At 36.2% G+C, this 15,900-nt stretch overlaps 1 long non-coding RNA gene across 1 annotated transcript in view; it reads left to right on the forward strand.

The window, feature by feature from the left end:
• Positions 1-15,900, forward strand: part of LOC144246116 (uncharacterized) — a 92,212-nt gene that overhangs the window by 20,559 nt on the left and 55,753 nt on the right. Inside the window, exon 3 of the long non-coding RNA XR_013339797.1 lies at positions 15,652-15,774. This is a non-coding gene — a long non-coding RNA (uncharacterized LOC144246116). The remainder of the gene's footprint in view (positions 1-15,651; positions 15,775-15,900) is intronic.

Genomic DNA, 15,900 nt, shown 5'->3' on the forward strand with positions numbered 1-15,900 from the left:
ACAATATCTATTAATATTTTATTCCAATTCAGTATCCTATAGAATATACCAATTAAAACCAGCACAAATTATGATAAGCTTAGCTATTTTCAACTTAGGTAGCTTTTTATTCTCAGCCTCTGGGTTTAAATAGCAGAGTTATCAAATATGGGTTTGGGTAAAAGCTGCTGACATCAATGCATTTGTGGAATAAGAATATTCAGGTTAGTTTGTGTAAAATGCAAGAATGTCTCTCTAATAAAGTTTGAGGCTGGGGAGAAGTTCAATGGTACTTTTCAATTAAACCCAAAGATACCTTTGTGAAATATTTCTAAATTCCCCAAAAACATGAGCATGCGTTTGGAGCAGAATGCCCCTTATCACAGGTGTAACGTGGGATTGTCAAAAGGATCAGCAAAACACTCCTGATTCCTCTGCCTCAAAAAATACTAAAACCCTACTTTATTTCTGCGTCTTCCAATTCAGCTGATCTGGTAAGGTAACATTTAGTGTCTTATGCCTAATTGGTACATGAAGGAGCAGCTAAGTTGTTGGGGCAGTTTCTTTCCTGTATCTTTTCTTTTTTCTGAGTTTCAGAGTCACCATCACACTGCCCAGGCTTTACATGTCACATGATGTCTTTTCAGTTTCCCTAAAATAGACTCAACCTGGACCCCAAATTCCCATATTCCAGAGATGAGAAGAATGATTTTTCAAACAGTTAAAATTAGCCCACCCCACCTGTATGTTGTGTACCCCAGGATCAAGTACTAAAGACATAAATACATTTCACCAATGTAGCACTGATTTAACACTGTCCATCATGGATGTCCAGCTCTCCTCCTGCATTAACCTGTGCAGTGCAGGGGACCACGCTGATCCTAATGTGACTTTGTGCCACCCCGAGGAGCACTGTGCTGCTGACGTGACATGCAGCTGGAAAAGGGGTTAAGTAGGACTTGCTGTCCATCCCAAGGCCACTGTCCTTGCTGGCACAACAGACCTTCAGCCAATGCTCAGCTCAAAGCTCAGCAGGAAGAACAAGTCAGGAACCAAGCCAAGCCAAGATATATTGTGGACAAGATAATCACTTTTCCTTTGTGAACTGTAAAACTTCTTGAGCTGAGCTGTCTAGTTGAGAGCCCATTATCTCTCACTGGGTTTTCCTGTACACATCCTCATATATTCAGTTGTTTTCTATTGGAAGTGGCACTAAGCTGATATTCTGCTCAGAAAGAAAAATCAATGCTGAGACTGATTTCTGGGCACTGCTTTCCTTTTACATGACTATCCCTTAATTCTAGATATTTTCTTAAAAAAATTAACATATCCTACACTTGTGTCTGACCCAAGACTGAGTACGTCAAAATTTTACTTTGAATTGAACAAGTTCAAATGTGAGTGGATCAATTTTAGAAATAGAGAATTTAGCAAAAACTCACACTGAGCTGAAAAACTTGAACACCTCTGCATATGCTTATCTTTTTTGTAAGGTACATTTTTTAAAATTTAATGTTTTTGTGGTTGGCCATATTTCCTGGAACAGGTTACTAAGCTTTCATTAACAAAACCATTTGTTAAAAAAATAAAATTAAATTCACCATAGAGCTTAGCAAATAGATTCTCATTTACATAAAATGTAGTAGAACACATCAGTGGATGGTGATACATGAAGGATTTTAAAGATATATAGCAAACTACATCTAACTCTGTACTTTAATCTCTGAAAGATTATATAAATAGTCAACTTTAGAAGTTGTTGCTCTGTCTGTACTCATAATTAATAAATTCTGTAATTTCAGGGTGGGTAAATTTATTTATATTCTCCCAATATAATTCTTGTTTTGATTAAAAATAAAAACCAAAAACATTAAAATGCCTTGCTAGATACATTAAGTGAGTGGGATTCTCTCAGAAATAATTTATTCTTTCTTGGCTGTTAACTTTGTCCCTCATCTTTTTGTTTCATGCTGTTGGAAACCTGCTTTGAAAAGTGAGTATTTACTCGACAGATCTCCTATGGCACGATTGCTGTGGTATCTGAGTACTTAACAAGCATTAACTGATAAATCCTCACAGCACCCTTGGGAGGTGAAGGCATGCCATTATCCAAATATGACTTATGAGGGATTCAGGTAAAAACTTCCATTAATATTGGGAGTCCACTCAGTACAAGTCACACCTCCCTCTTTCTAGATTTTTTTGCTGTGGAGCTGGGACTTAGGACATTAGGGTACTCTCTATGGAGTACTCTGCAAGGAGGGGAATTTTCAGAGTCACAGCTGCCAAGATTATTCTAGAAGTCACACAGAAATCTTGCAGCTCAGGTCATCTAAACACCTATATATCTGTGAGACTACTTAGTTTGCAGAAATCTTCAAAACACAGCTATTTTTTGCCAGTAGAAAAAGTATCTATATATAAACACAATATTTCTGTCACAGGCTTTCTTTAAACTTTGAGTGCTGGAATACTAGATTTCTACGTGAAACAGTGAAAATTATTCTCACATGGTTAAAATGCATTTAAAGGTGTACATGGGCAAAATATTATAATAATCCTTACTATCCACCTTAGAAATAACAGCCATTTGGGCTAAGGCAGGAAATAATTCAAATATTTTTCTTGGTTTTCTATGAGTTTTTAAGTGCAATAGGTATATAAAAATTATAAGAAATAGATTAGTAATAGCACATACAGAAAACTGATCATATTTTAGTAGCACCAGGAAAAAAAAGATTCTGTCAGTAATGTTGCTCTATTTAGGCCATTATTCATGTTTGCACATATATCCATGTTGGTATTTTTCTTACACTGACTGGGCCGATGTTAAATGCAATATTTAATATTCTACATTATTTTTAATTAATTTAATTTAATTAATCAGGTCAAACACTAGTAGTCCATGAGAACTTGTTTGATAATGTTTTATATTACAGCTTATCAGGCATAATACACAAGATCAAGGACTTCACTACTTGGAAAATAAATGCTTACTACATGTAACAATGAATTGATTTTTCTGCAGTGAAAATGACATGGAGAAAGCAGAATTACTCTTCTTAAGTTACAAAATTGTGGAAAATTATTGTTTATGCCATCCTCACTGGAAAGGAAATTTATTTCCTTACATCATCTTATATTATTACCTAATTAATTAATTTATTACCCTTCCACATAGTTAAGCTCTGCTGCTTTTGTAGGGTGAGAACCTTTGCCCCACTCTGCACCAAAAAAATGTGTCGTGACAAAACACCTATTTTCAATACTTTACAGGCATTTTGAAAAATCCAAAAGCATGAAATTTATAATCCTTATCTTAATGCAGAGCTACAGAGCTTGTGGGGGATGTGCATGCAAGTCCTGGTTTCCCTGGGGCTCAGAAATAAAAGACATGCCTGATACTAATCCAATTCAAGGAGTTCAAACCCAGGAAGATTCTCCAGTCTTATTCTTCCTTTCAAACCATGGTCACAAGCCAAAGAATGCCTTCCAAAAGATGAAGTAATTCTGTTCTGGAGAAATCTATCCAATCTCACTTTACATATTCAAGGTGTTAGTAAAGCTAAGTTGTTGAACTATTCAATCAATGTAATTTCTCTGAAATGTCATATTTTGTGAAATTTCAGGTACTTTGAAGTTCAGTTGCCTAATTTCCATTTCTAGTCATTGGATCTCAATCCAATTTCTAGTCACTGGATGTCATTGTCAGCAAGGTTCAAAGGCCTCCCACTATTTCATGACTGAGCACTTATTTGATAAATTGAGCTATTTAAGATTCATATAATGGGGTTTATTTTTCCTATGTCTTCATTCCTTATTTTAGCCCTCCTTTGAACTGCCTTTGCATTTTCATATCTTTCATCTGTGGGCAACAGAGAAGACACAGCATTGCTTACACTGGTCTTACTAACACTGGATGTGGTCCAGATCTGTTCATGGACAGATCCTCTAATTAGCCTGAGTTGGCAGAGTATTGTGAATGGTTAGTGCTACATACTAACACTAGTACTCTATTCACTGTATTCAATGATTGATTGAATGCAATCGTTTCTGTGCTAACTTTTCTATAATGTTCCTATAATATGTAGACGAAATAGCACTTTAGGGCTCTAGTTCTCTACAATGTACTCATTATTTTGCAAGCAAATCTACAGGTGAACTTTGTATATTTATTATTTTTCTGCATTTGCATGATATATTTAATAAGTTAAAGTGCATCTGCAAATTATTTTAATTTATCTCCAGTATATAATTCTGCCCTGTATACTACAAAAAAGGTCACTTTTCTAACATGGGAGTGCAAATGCTAAAAACATCTACCATCATATTAAATGAGAGCAAAAGCTTTTAGCAAACCAAATGAGAACAAGCTCTTCAGAGTAGACCAGAATAGGAAGTGTGTCAGTGTCTCTTTATGCTGAGGTCTCATGTGTGGTTTTGGCTTTTTATTTTGTTATTCATATTTCTTTTATACATTTAATTCTTCAAGGCACTTCTGGGCAGTTACTAAAGAAGTTTTCATCTTGGCACATGCTTCTCATTGTATGCATGGTCCATCCTGCTGACTGGGTGTAATTCATTAGCATCCTCCACCAAAAGCCAGCCCTTCACAAAAAGCCATCAATTGCTGAACCTCACAAGGTGACTGAGGAGACAAATATATTGAAAATGCTTTCTAGGACTTTGATGAATGATTGTGTCAAGTAATTGTGCTTATGAATGTATGTCAGGAGTACACAGCAATGAGCAGTACTGTACTTTACCAGTACATATACAACCTAAATGCAGGTGGTTGCTTCAAATAGCACATACAATGATTCCTAAAAGTGCCTGTAATGAAATAGGGTTAGAAAAGAGCAGTTTTTTAAAGAGAGATGGTTCCACAAAGATTTCTCTGAAATAGTCTGCAGGGTGAGAACTGACTTAGAGCAATGAACAGTATTGCTGGAGGAAGGCTTATCATAAGCTACCTTCCAGTAAATACTTTGCTCCACTACTGCTATGTTTATGCAAGGGACTGATTTGTATAACACCAATTTTTTTCAGTATATTTTTTCCAAACAGTGGTTCTGGGCACACAAATCATAATTTTTATAAGTGTCTGGGATTTTAAAAATAACAGCTACATCTGTTTCACATAATGTAATATATTTTCTTGGGATTCTCAACTAGAACTTAGTTCAAAGCCTACTCACCAAAAAGAAAGCTCCTTAGCTGTGTGCCACAATAAGAAATCATGGTGTTAAGTACTGTAAGGAAAACAACATCTTATAGACACATAGGCTGTGATTCTCAATTTCTTAGAACTTGCTTGTGATGATTAATTTCTGGTGTGACTATGTTTTCTATTATGAAAAGAAGTATATCAAAGCCTCACAATTCTAATTCATTTTTACATCTTAAGTCTTCTGTCTTTAAAAATCTGTTTGTATAACTTCCTAAAAAATCATTAAAAATACATTATATAAGGAAAATAAAATAAGAAGTAATGTTTTTCATGTCTTCAAGAGAAATACTTTTATTGAGATTCAGATAAGCTTTTGTTTTATAAAACTGTTATTCATATTTGTCTAGAGCTTTCTTCCTCATTCTGGTTTACAGGGACTATGTCAACTTAGATTTGGCTTGTACACTGCATATAAACAAATTTTTATATAATTGAGACTGGCAGAAATATTTGTCACATTTTATTCTGATTTTATACATTTGATTCCAAACATTCTGTTATGACTGAAATGCATTGCACTCACTCCTGCCAGTTCTCATGGGTGAGTCTTGTAATACATTATATTTGTCTTTAAGAGGCCACAGTCCCCAGATCACATGGTTATGTGAGATTCAGCTTTCCTTTACATGGGAATTATGTTTCTAACTCTCAGAGGAAAAGCTTGAATATATAAAGCCTACACTTTTAAAAAATATTCAACCACTCCTGGAATAAACAATGAAAGTGTTTTTTTATACCCTATCCAAAATATCCAAGGTTCTTCGGCTCTTGAATGACCTTGTGTAGCAATGTTGCTTTGAAAGTCCAGATTTGAAGACCAGTGAGGTTGTCTGCAGAGGTGCAAACCCCTCCTGCATCCTCCCATCTGCACTTTGTCCTGGACAAGAAAGTGAAGGGTGGCCTGGGGGCTTGAGCAGAGAGCTGGAGCTGAGGGGCTGAGGTTAGAGTGGGTTTACTCTTGGTATTTTCTAAATAGAAGGGCAGGGATAACCAGAAATTAAGGTTTGGAGAGCAAAAAAGAGGACGAAGGATGGATCCAGGCAGAGCTGGAAACTGAAAACCTGAAAAGATAAGTTTAAAACTATTCAGTTTTACCCCTACTAAAATTAGCCAGCCTTGACATTTTGTTGCTTTTGCTTTGAATCAGGCTGCATTTACAGGCACCTCTACATTATTCAAATGCAACCTATTTCACAGTGTTTTCAAACAACTGTTCCTAAGGAGTTGTCAGAAAATAATGAGGATCTTTTGAGCCAGCCTTATAGTCATGCATTCCTGTGGCTGAAGAGCTTCTGTACTATAATGAATAATTTCTTGTTGGCAACCTGACTTGAGGGGGACAACTAATTGAAAATTTAATAGAGAACAAATTCAAAGAGCTGTAGATTACAAAAAGCTAATACTTTAAATACCACCCAAAAAGCTGCCAAATGGCTCAAGTTTATATGAAATTAATAGTAAGGATAGAAGCAACCTATATCTCCCACTCAGGAGAGACAGAATATCTGGAAAGATTATATAGAAACAAACATTTTCAACTTAATTTTATATGAGTGGGACTCAGACTGAGCAAGAATTACTTGCACATTCAGTCTATTTGAATATCACAGGGAAAATTAACTTTTTAAAAGCCATTATTCTATAATAGATCCAGAGCCCTGGAGTTTTGTGGTGGTGGGCTCAGATCACTCTTAACACAGACACATCTTTGCATGAAATTTCACTGACTTTGAGTGCCATGCTGCACCATGACTGAAAAGTATTAGGCACATGATATTATCCTCCAAACTGTGGGCTATATGATAACAAATATTTTTCCTGATAGCTGCTTATTCAGCAGAAAATTTAAGTACCTGTTTAACTTCTAATGTAAAGCAAATAACTAGCTGCTTGTGAAACAGGAAGACACATGGGAAACAGCATAAAAAAGTCTGTTAGGAGAGGTCCATTTGTCTTCATTGTTTGAAAGAAAAATCTGGAAGGTTTCTTTACAACAGATTACATGGTTATGTCTAGAAGAATAAAAAAAATTCTCACCCTTCTATAGAAAACAGAATATTATTGATTTATCATTCTAGAGAATCCTCAGTTTCTCTGTAAATTTTTTTATCACAATGACTACAAGATTAATTTTTCATAACTTTTCTCCATCATTTGCCAAAATATAGCCCAAGGAAGATGTGGGTGTGTTTGTGTTGCCATTATTATCTACCTGCTTTTTGAGTGATAAAGTCTGGTTTTCTTCAAAAATTAAAAAGAAGAAAATTACAATGCTCAACTTCTTATTTTTTATTGAATTATTTCCCAGCAAAGGTCCTTATGTAAATGTTGTTGCTGGTTAGTGGGGAGCAAGAATGTTTTCTAGAATCTTACCTGAAAATAAGAAACTAAAATGCAGATTGTAAGGAGATGGTAAACAAAATGTATATTTGATGAAAATAAACAGGAACATCTTGTAGAACAAAGTCTGGGTGGAGATTCTCCATACGAGGAGTGAAAGTAACAGGGAGAGAAGAGTTATTTAAACTAAACAAAATTGTCACAGGAACAAGTGTGTATGAGAACTAAATTTAGTCAAATGTGAAAGTCAGAAGGTTATATAAAGTTTAAAGTTAGAAGATTATATAAATCAATGAAACGAATTTTTGTAACAGTTTCAAAGAACAAATCAGCTGGAGGGAGAAGCTGTCTTCTTTTAAACTGTGGGAAAAAAAATCCTGTTTCACAAGAATCAGTTACCTGCATCTGAGGGGAATAAAAAGGAGAGAAGTGCTATGAAGTGCTTGGGAGTGGGGGGCACACAGATGTTGGAGACCCAAATTCACCCTCTAAGGCAGGAGAAGCAAAGCCATATATGAGGCTTAATAGGAAGGAGGCCACCAATCTTTTCCATTTTTTTACTCTTTAAGCTTACCTGTACACCTGCTGGAAGCAGAGGAATAAAATAATTTGTCACAGGGAAAAATTAGGGTATTTTTGGTACTGCAATAAATATGTCTCCAAACCAACAAAAAACTCTGATAAATAACTTAAAAAATATATATCATGTTTGGCATAAGATTAAGTAATTTTAAAATATGCAAATATTATTTATTTATTTATTTGTTTGTTTAGTTAGTTAGATATTCTAGAATCCTAGAATCATAGGATGGTTTAGATTGGAAGGGACTTTAAAGATTATATGGCATGTTGAGGTAAAAAAGGTGTTTAAATATCTAGTTTCTTTATAGAAAGCTCAAAGTGAGTAGAAGAGCAGTCTACTTTAAAAAACAGGAAATAAATGCAATGCTTATTAGTACAAAGCTAATAAATCTTAAAAAGGCTTAGCTGAGTGAGGATGTGGCCCTGCCCTGAAATTATGGTTGCAGAAGTTATGAGGTAAAATTTTCCAAACAGAGAAAAAGGCACATGTATAATCACTTAAAGGTTGGAACTATTTAGGTGGAATATTTTTTTTTTATTATTATTTTTATTTGGAGAGAGGCAAAGTCAAGCCAGAGCACAGAAGGAAAAAATGAAGATTCCAAAACTTGCTGTGACTACAAAAACACAAGACTTGAGAGAATTTGTGGTAGAATACTGGCAAAAAGTGCCTATTAGAAGTGAGACATCATTATTGCTTTATCCCTGATAGGCATAGCAAAAAAACTTGTTTGTACTAAATATCCCATATTCTGTTATTTTTGTCAAAATCCAAGGTAGAATCTAAGCTACTTTTAAAAGTAAAAGAAGATAATACTGAATTAAATAATCTGAAATTTATTTATGCAAATTTTAAAATTTATGCATACATATATATATATATATCTTAAAAGTCAATATATATCCTTAAAAGTTAGTATATGTTGGGTAAACATTAATGAATTAGTTTGGATTTTTTTTCTTTCAAGAAATCACTCTGGAATCTGATACCACTAAAGTGCTGAGTATCTCTTTCTTCCCTTTGGTTTCTCTTCAGCTGCCCTTCAGAAAAAAGTAACTTTCCCCCTTTTCCAGGTGTCTTTGACTCAGAGTGCACATGCTGGGCCAAAGATAGTGAAGCAACATTTCTGCTTGCCCAGATATAACTTTGTAAAGGATCAGAACCATGTAAACTTGCAGTAATTGTGAGCAAACCAATGAAGCAATTGCAGATTCTGTAAATGGAAGGGTGTGGGGCTGGAAAACCTCCTGTCCTCCTGAGCCTTGTAGCTGCCTAAATGAAGACATAAAATAGTTGAGTGATTTCACTCAGGGTCTAGTCTGGTAGTGTGAACTATCAATGCTTTGGGAGAAGTGACTTATGCCGGGGCATCTGTGTGACATTTAAAAGTAATAATTGTTTTTAAATATGCATGAAGAACTCTCCAATAAACATGTTTTGTCCTTTACTTCCCTTTGAAACTTGTTATTCATTCTTTTTCTCTCCTTTTGATGTCAAATCAGAATTTAGGCTGGCATTACAATCCTGAAACATCTGGCAATTGTAAATCCAGAAGGAAAACTCTTGATCTGAATAAAAAGGAGATTCTTAAAGGTCGTTTTTTCACTTTGGCTTTAATATTTTGGAAAAAAAAAAATACTTCTATGCTTCTTACACCCTACTGACACAATGTTCTCATGAGAACATTCCTTCCTACCATCACTTTTTGCAGAAACATACCTTACAGTAGTGGAAGCTGATTCCAATTTTTCAGAAACCCTATTTGCTGCTTAATCAGACTTTAGACTGCATTCTTAGAGTGCACATCTCTGACTCCACCTGTGCAGGACTCTGTGATCCTGCTGCCTCATTTTCTGTGATATTTGCCAAAGCTGATGCACTGGACTTGTAGAAGAAGCAAGACAGATCTAAATGTAAACTTATTCTTTACAAAGAAATATTGATATTGGCTATTTTCTATTTTAAAACCTATCTTAAGAAAACTGACAGCAGACAGTGCTTTCATGTGCTAAAAACCAAGCAAAAAAAAAAAAAAGCTTAAAGCTTAAATTATTTCCATTAGAGAGCAGCTGTTACTGGAAAACAAACACTGGCAGAGTAAACAGCTATTAAAAATACTGGAAATACCAGTTTTAATGATGGATAAAAATAAACTGGTGTGGATCCAGGTGTAGGCAATACCCTGACAGTTTTTTGAACAAGGTCCAATCCAGTGATCAATGCCATCTTTGGTCACATAGATCCTAAATTATTATATCCTATTAATGCTTGATCTGAGAGTGCTTCATATTTGAATTTAAAAATAAAGCAATGCAAGCTCATTTTCAAGTAAGTGACAGTATGTTCCCAACACAGCTTGTGGCAAAACTGCCAAATGGTTAATAGGAAACTTATTTAATAAGGTCTGTGTATCAAGACTAGACCTGAATTTACATCAACCTACTTGTCAAGGCTACCAGAGGTGGGAGGTGAGGGACACAGGAACACTTCTTCCTTCTTGCACTGTATTTGTGGGGGTCTCTGAAATTGTGGGCATGTATGAACTGAAGAACATGCATACCTGCTCTTATAGTTTGCTAAAGATAAAGCAGTGTACCCTGGAGTTACACAGTAAATCTTTGGTTATATTATAGTCATATAGATATTTTATAATGTCTAACAGAAGACTTAATAATCTTTTTCTGCAATATATCAAAAGGAAAGCCTATTCATTTGATCTAATTTAAGCCATTTCTAGGGACACAGAGCTTAGTTAATACAGCAATGGGAGTCATGCAGAATTTTCAGACATAACTATGAAAGCACATGTGCATCTAAATTTAATCTGCTTTACTTCTATGTTATAATAGCTTTTCTTTAGACTTATATACAAAAATGGAATGGGAAATGTAAACAAAGCCACACCCTTTCTAATATCAAAAGGAAACAGATGCCATTTGGAATGGGCATTTGCTGGCATCAAATAATTACTGAACTTTTGAGGTCACACAGTTCCACATTTTCTAATCTGATAATTCTGCAGAATTCTGGAAAGTTTAAAGAAGTGACAAAATTGTCATGTACTAAAAAGCACACTAATTCTAATTAGTGCTAATGGAAATCTGTGAAATTTGTGCCAATTTTTGACAAGTAGGATGGAAGGAATAGTTAAACCTCTTCCAATCTGAAGTCAGGATTAAACAATTATGCATTCACTAGGTTATGTAGCTATAATTGTCAAGTTTCCTTGTGAAAAATACATTCTCTTCTTAGGAGCTATCCATAAAAGAGTTAGCATTATAGAATTAATCTCTTTGTTCTGTTGAGAAGTCACCAAGTTAAAGGTGAAGCCAGGTATTATACAGAAATCATAAAACTGTAATCAAGTAGAGCAATGCACTCAGATCGGAGTGCTAAGACCTCTTCAGTCCTAAAATCCATTCTGCAGGTTAAGTAAAACCAGAATAGAGATTGAAGTAAAATATTCTTTTCATCTGTAACACTCTTTAAGAAGACTGAAAATTATCACTGCCTTTACGGACCTTGTTGATTTCCCCCCAGTGAAACTGCAGTTAAGATTGCTGTTTTTATTGCAGAATCACAATTTTAGCTGAATTGTTGCTTTATCTTGCCAAAGCAGATTTGCTCATGTGGTGCATCATCTTCATCACTGATGTCAGCAGAGCCCTGGATAGAGTGATTTCTAGATAAACACTCCTGCAGAACCAGCCACAATAGTACAGAACTTATGAGCAATTGCTCCCTTTCTATGAGGAAGAGCAAAAAGGAAAAGAAACCAGTGGGCTTGAGATAGAAAGGCTGTTAGTGCAGCATTTGCCAGAATAATGGGGTAGATGTTAACCACCTAAACCACCAGTATAAACACATTTTAACTGCTAGAGTGCCCCACAGGAAGTCAGAAACCTCCTCTGTCCTCTCATGCACCTCACATAGATGTACATACCTGAGTGGGGTCTGACCTTGTTTATAGGGTTCAGTTAAAAAAATCAAGTGTGATGTGAAAGGTCTTGCAGCTCTCTGCACACAGACTGGGTAAGTGTCCAAAGGTGAGGGCTGCCTGGTGGGAACATGATGCCCCTTCTGAGAGGTTCTGGCAGGTCCTAGCAGGAGCCTTACTCCAAATACCACTTCTTTCTAATATCTTTGACATTCTCAGCAGTAAAAAGAAAAAACCCCAATCATTTCAATTCAATGAAATGTCTTTCAAATATTAACTTGTGAAGTAATGATTCATATTTACAGATGTTCCACTGATAATCAAATTAATAATAGATTTATGCTTGAATATAATATAAAACTAATGATAAAGCATTGAAGTTTGCTTTCAAGTATCAAAGACTTATTTTACAGGTCCTTTTCCTTTCCCATTCACACTACCTCTCATGTACTCTTTTTTGTTCAATTCCCTGCCTGTGTAGAAGTGTCACTGAGTGCTGATGAGCACAGTGAACTGCAAGCCAAGGTAGTGACCCCAGCCTGCTCAGCTCTCTGTTATGGTCTGCACTCAGGTATAAGCTTAAGAACACTCTTCCAAGCAGTTTAACATGTGAATTAGGTTTCCTTAGGCTTGCCTCTATCTACTAACATGTGTCAAGTATGTGTTATTACACACTGTCCCACTGCATCAGCTCATGCTCAAGCTTTGCCTGAGCTCGTGTCCAAGGACCACACTAACACTGTGGCTTTTAACCTTGACCTTTTAACCTTTTCCACTTTGCTCTTGAGCAGTGTCCCAGACTGTTTATCAACATTCAGTGAAAATAATGTTATTGAATCATAATTTAGGTGAAAAGGGCCAACCAGAGACCATCATAACCTGCACCCTACTCAGCAGGACCCGGAGTGACTGGGTTGCTCTGGGCCATGTCCAGTTCAGTCCTGCACACTGCATGTGCTGGCCACAAACAGCAGCTGGACACCCTTTCCTGCCTGTGACCACCTTATTTTCATGACCCTCAGCAGTCCCAAATTTCCCCCACCTCAGGCCACGCTGAAGAGAAAGGATTCCACCTCAGCAGGTCAGCCACCATCCATGTGGTAAAGCAGGCTTGAAAGAAGTCCTGACTAAATCTGGTCCTGACTAAATCTAGTCCTGATTAAAGTAGCATGGAGTGGGAAGATAATGGACCACATTAGGCAAACCAGCTAATGCCCAGTCTTCCTCTGTGCCCTGCAGTTGCCACTCACTGGGAGAACCACAAGTGTGGTTTGTTGATCTTTCCTTTGTGCTCAAAGAGAAGTTTAAACAGGTTATTTTCAAGACATGTGGCAAATGTTCATACAATCATAGAATTTTTAGTGTTATAAAAAACCTCTAATATCATAAAGTACAACCTTTAACCCAAAGCTGTAGTGCTCACCACTAAACTGTGTCCCCAAGTGGCACAATGACATGCTTTTCAAACACTTCCAGAAGTGGTGATTCCATCACTTCCTGCAGTTCCATCGCATTCCTGCTTGAACGCCCTTTTTGGTGTAGAAATTTTTCCTAACATCCAATCTAAACCTCCCCTGGTGCAACCTGAGGCCGCTTTCTCTTGTTCTGTCACTAGTTACCTGAGAGAAGAGACTGACCTCACTACCACCTCCTTTCAGGGAGTTACAGAGAGTGATAACATCTCCCCTAAAACTCAGTTTCTTCAGGCTAAACACCCACAGTCCTTCAGCCACTTCTCATAAGAAGAGCTCCAGCCCCTTCACCAGCTTTATTGTCCTGCTCTGGACAAGAAGTTCTTTCCATTTTCCTGCTTTTATGCTATTTATTACTGCTGTGTCTTCACCAATATGTGTCCCCTAAGCAGAAGGATGCTGCTGATAATTCTGGATTTGCTGAATGGAACATTAATTTTTTTTTTTTTTTTAATATATTTTTTTATATAAGCAAGTCTGGAGAATATTCCTGAATTTTTTATTATTACTTGTTCTGTGTTGTCCTCTACAAAAGTGTTCTCCTGCAATACTATTGGATCCAGATTCTCTCCAGTTTCAGGGACTCCAGGGTCTGCTAGCTCCTGGCTGGCTTCAGTTCAGTAGCACAGAGTGCTCTGTAAAAGGCACAACCAAAGTCCAACTCATTCTTCACCTCTCCTTTGCATTTGCTTTGGAGAGGGAAAAAAGATAATTAAGCAGAAAGAATGCAGAACAATTACCACCTGTGTGTCTTTGAATGCAAATTATCCTCTGTAAGCTGGAGATTCTAACATCATTTTATGTAAAAGAAGCACAGGCCCAGGTAGGATATACACTAAACTAAACCTAAAATTATTCCAGTACAAAAAAGCAAATCTAAATCTGCTGAAGTCTTTCTGCTGAATTAAAATAATATTTTTAACTAATTAATTAATGCCACCTTGAAAATATTATAGCTCCTATAGATTTGTCTTTAAATAGCCATTAAGAATAAAAAGATAAAATGGAAAAGTGACAGTGAACTAAAGAATAGAATTTAAAATCCCACAGACCACTGTTCAGGCTATTAAAATAAACTGAAATACTGCATAATTTATGATGTAGGGTTAAAATAATCGATTTCAAAAATTAAACAGAGTTGAAGGGTTAGTAGGAATTTATTACAGTTCGGCAGCATATGGCATTTTGGAAGAAATTTATATTATGCTTTGTAAGGAATGTTACTGAATTAAATTTAATGAGCAGAGAAAATGTACTCATCTGTATGGTTCCCAGTGATTGCAGGTAACCTGAGATGAAAGAAAAATAAATGGGCTTCTAGAAGTTCTAGTAATTTTTGCCTAGATTCATCTTACTTTATTTCAGCCATCAAAAAAGATACAGCTCTAATCCAAAGTAGTCATCCAGGCTCACTGTAGTCAGAGGAGATAAAGAGCGATCTCCAGAGAGCTATTCATTCTCTCTTAACATAGATGAGATGAATTACCTTTTCTTCAGTGTCCATTTCTCTTCATTGAACACAGAGAAGTGTAGATGACTAATTTAGACTAAGAACACAATTTGTTTCTCCAGTCCTTTGTTCTCTGAAGTATAGATGTTTAGAGCAAGGATTAGGCTACAACAATTCAAGGCTTTTAAAATTTTTTGACTCTGGGAGGTAGCCCAGTGAGGATTTCATGGTTAGTGTCTCTGGATCATCACTACAGCATCCTTCAGCAGGGCTTACCTGGTAACTGTGTAACTTCTTTGTGGCTGCTATTCCAACCTCTGAAAACACAGTCAAATGCCTTCCACTACAGAGAGTCACTGGTTCTTGTGATTACGAATCCATATGTTCATCTGGACTGTTGTATAGCCTGTCCCTGCAATGCCTTCTGATTTGAGCTACAGAGCAGGTGACAGAAAGCACTTAGTGGAAAGCAAAAAGTGAAGGGTCCATGTGGCTCCTCCATCTGCTACCTCATGTTCCCTCCCTCCCAGGTGCAGTCATTATCATAAATACGGTCCATGCAAACTTCCTTCCATATTTTTTGTGTGCACCATGAAAAAAAAGATTACAAATGCTAATCACTAACATTTATCAGTTATTTATTTTATTTTTTTATTTCAGGTTTCACTTGAGAAATCAACACTTCGTCTGTTGGTGCTAATTAGTTGCATCGTGATCTCCACAGCAATATCATTTCTGAAGCACGTTTTTTAGTGAGTTGAGTGAAATGCCAGATGTCAAAAGGTCAGATTAAGATCAGTTATCCATAACCTGAGATTTAGCCACACTTTGATACCTTAACATTTCTGCTTAAGCATCTGACGATAGTTAAGAAATACAAACCTTCACCTTTAGTTAAATTGAAAGTTT

The sequence above is a fragment of the Lonchura striata genome, chromosome 4 (genome assembly GCF_046129695.1).
Source record: "Lonchura striata isolate bLonStr1 chromosome 4, bLonStr1.mat, whole genome shotgun sequence".
Lineage (NCBI taxonomy): Eukaryota > Metazoa > Chordata > Aves > Passeriformes > Estrildidae > Lonchura > Lonchura striata.